Source organism: Cynocephalus volans, chromosome 6 (genome assembly GCF_027409185.1).
Source record: "Cynocephalus volans isolate mCynVol1 chromosome 6, mCynVol1.pri, whole genome shotgun sequence".
In the NCBI taxonomy this organism is placed as follows: Eukaryota; Metazoa; Chordata; class Mammalia; order Dermoptera; family Cynocephalidae; genus Cynocephalus; species Cynocephalus volans.
Genome location: NC_084465.1, coordinates 132,725,780 through 132,729,669, shown reverse-complemented (window position 1 = coordinate 132,729,669; position 3,890 = coordinate 132,725,780).

Below are 3,890 nucleotides of genomic sequence, written 5' to 3'. Positions count from 1 at the left end.
TGTAATTCCTCCAACCCAAATAACCGGAAATCACAGGCTGGCAGTCTGCGGGCTCAGTCCATCCTACAGGTACGACTTGTTTGGCCAGAGAAGCTTTTTCTTTTAAGTTGCCAACATCTAAGATGTAGGAGATTTCATACAAAAATCTGGATTCCTGTTGCTCTGGAAAACTCCAAAGCTCTAGCAACTCCTCTGCATTAGCTGTTGTCACTTGGAGCTGAACAGTCCTCCTGTTTCAGCAGGGACACGCCGGGCACTGGAGTTCTACCAGGGACAGAGCCAGATTTTATGGGTCTGAAACTTATATAATTTGGAGTGACTTCTCTAAGAAACATAAATTGAAATTATAAATACAAAATTGCTAGAGCTGAGTAAGTGAGGGTGCTGGAAGCTTCCATGGTAAATCCCCCTCTGGGCCCACCCACAGCTGTTGTTTCACACCCAGCCCAATTCCTGCATTTGCTACCTACCTGGCCACGTAGGTGTCTGAGTCTATGGACCTCTTGCCTATCCCTTGTGGCCACCAGCCCCTGGTCCCCAGCCCTGATTTCCAGGATAAATGCAGCTGGGCCCTGGCCCCGTAAGGAAGGCCCCACCCTCTCATAAAGTCTAGTAACTAAAACAAGATGATTCATTTGTTTTAAAAGATAGTAAAAAGAAGTGTTTATGCTTTACAAAGCCATCTCCTTTGCTAGGTTAAAAGCATAGAAGAGTCCAAGCATCTGCCTAAAATTAATACACCAATTGATCCTTTCTGGCATGGAGATGTAGGAAAAGCGACAAAAAGGAGGAGAGAGGATAGTAGATGTGTGCCAGGTCTACAGCCTAATTTCCCTTCCGTCAGGGACGCTCATTCAGTTCCCTGGGTCGGTTCCATCAGCCTCTACATGGCTTTGTTTTGAGTCGGGGGCAGCAGGGTGTAAGGGAAACGTGCAAAAAAATGTTTTCCAAATCTACAGAGGACCATATTACCACAATCAGATTAGAAATAAGATCATCAGCAATATTTATTGAGCACCTACTGTGTACTAACACTCCCTCCTGTGTGCTAAGTATTGTACTGGCCACCATGAGGTGGCTGCCCCGTTGGGTGCTTGCAATCCACTTGCAGAAACAGACACTCACAGAGAAAGTTAGGTGACAGAGAACCACGATGAAGGCTTGTGGGAATTCAGAGGCCCAACTAGGAAGATATTCCCAGAGTAGTGAGGACTTGATCTGAGCCCCTGGGGACCTGGATGGGCAGGGAGAAGGACTGAGGATATTCCAGACTGGAGAACATCACGTGCAAGGGGGCAGACGGAGACTTTGGAGAAGTGTTAGGGTGGGAAATAACAGGAAAGTAAGTAGGGAGCCCATCTCGAAAGAGCTTGGGTTCTAGACAAAGGGCTTTCGATTGTCTAAATTTGGTTTTGGACTGATGGATAATGGGCTTGGGATTCAGTGATAGGGAACAATAAATATAATAAAATTGCATGTGGGCAGTGCTTTTCAGTTTACTGAAGATAAACGTTGCTATTTATTCCCATTTGATACTTATGCTCTGCATTATGCAATACAGGTTTATTGTAGAAAATCTGGAAGACAACAAAACCTAAAAGCTCACCTGTAATCCTGTCAACCAGAGAAAACTACAGTTGACATTTTGGCATATTTTCTTCCTGTTTTATTTCTAAATATATTTCTTTTTCAAAAATGGAACAAGTGTATCTATTTTCACGTAACACCCTATCATGAGACTTTCCCTGTGACACGGGATCTTCCTTGAAAATAGGATGTTTACTAACTGCATAATATTCCATTTTTTTCTCCTTTTTGTCTCGGTGGTTGGCAAGTACAAGGATAGAACCCTGGACCTTGGTGTTACCAGTACCATACTCTAACCAACTGAGATAACTGGCCAGCCCCCAATATTCCATCTTCTTGATGTACCATAATGTTATTAATGATTGCTCTCTGTTGAACGTTTAAGTTGCCTCCAATTTTTCATTAAATAATGCTGCAATAAAATCCCAGTATATAAATATTGGTCTAGTGTATCTAATATCTCTCTAGTTATTTTGTGATATGAAATTACTAGAGCAAAGGGCATAAATATTTTTAGGACTTGTGATATATATTGACAAATTGTTTTCAAAAAAAGGTTTTATCAATTTACACATTCATTGGGTGTACATGAAAGGGCTTGTTTTCCTGCAGATGCGCCCTACAGTTTTTTAAAAATCTTTGTTAATTTGAGAAGTAAAACACGATTCACAGAATCACATTTAAATAGACATTCTTGTTACTCATGAGTTTGAGTTTTTAAAACATATTTGTCATTAATGTGTATTTCTATGAGTTATACGTATTTTGCTCATTTTTCTCTTGGTGCAAAGCATCTATTATTTTATACTTTAAAAGCTCTTAATACATTTGATTGGCATTTGTTGTTTTAATTTTGCTTATGATGTTTTGACCAAATAAATGTTTGACATTTTATATATTCAATCTATTAGTCTTTCCCTCTCTAATTTCTTCTACTCGTTTTTTTTTTCATTATTATTATTACAATGTCCTCTTCTACTCTGAGATCACTTATATTTTCTTTTGGATTTTTTTATGGTTTCATTTTTACATTTTACTCTTAACCCATCTTGAATTTATTTTGACATGTTTTTATCTCTGGCGGTGAAAGTAAACATCTTCTCTCAGATAGTCGGTTCTCCCACCATTGTGTATTGAATAATTGATCTTTTTGGCAATGGTTTGTAAAGCTCCTTTGTCATAAACTCTTAGTATATGTTCTGGGATCTGCTTCATAGCTTCTCTTCTCTCTTTCATGCATGTGCTTTTATAAATAATTCCACATGAAAATAAAGATCATCTATTTTGCTCATTTCTTTTCTCCCAGTTATTTATTACTCATTTCAAAGACAAACGTTCTGAGAAACAGATGTCTGGACTAAACCTAAGAAAGGATCTTGCAATTCTGTGCCTCTTCTTTGGTGGAAAAAGTATAACAATTAAAAAAAACAAAATTAAAACCGTGGCCTTATTTTTAAAACGGAACGCTTACTGAATTGGAAAAATCCAAAGAAAACAGTAGAGAATCTGAACACAAGCTTGCTTCATTTATTTTTTTAAATGAGAATGGGTGTGTTAACCTCAAGGAAACCTGAATCTGTCAAAGAAGCCAAAGTTATGATCGTGTGAGCATTACTTTCCTAAACAGAAACCCTTTGGAATAAGCGAGAATCCACAGAAGTGAAAATGAATTTCCTCATTCTATTCTTTAGGAGTGACACATGAATCATTCACTCTACATTGAACTTTATCTGCTGGGGCTCACACTCACAGAAAGAGGGGCTAAAGTGGTCAGCACCTACTACCTACGCAGCACCCTCAGTTTGGGATGAACTGTCCAGGACTGAGGGAAGAATGCTACATCCAAGTATAACATTTTGCGAATCAACTTGACTTGCATCCTTTGCCATCCTCACAAGCGACATCACAGCTGAGTCTGACCCACCTAATTTATCAGAACATATCAATGAGGACTGGGTCCGTGATTCTGCCCACTCTCTAAGAGTCTTCCTTGCTCTTTTCAGAGCAAGGAACCAGCCGGAAAATTGTATGAATCTGGGGACAGCTCGACTTTTCTAGAAATGGCCATGAGGAAAAAGGGAGTTTTTTCTCTGGCTGGTTGCTCATTTGGTTAGAGAGTGGTGCTGATAACACCAAGGTCAAGGGTTCAGATCCCCATACCGAAGAGCAGCCAAAAAATAAAAAAATAAAAATAAAAAAGATCATTTAAAAAAAGGGAGCCTTGAGCAGAGGGGACCAATCCCTTTTATTGTGATTCGTTGGGTGTTTGTTCATTCGCAGTGAGACCCTCACTACTCTCTATA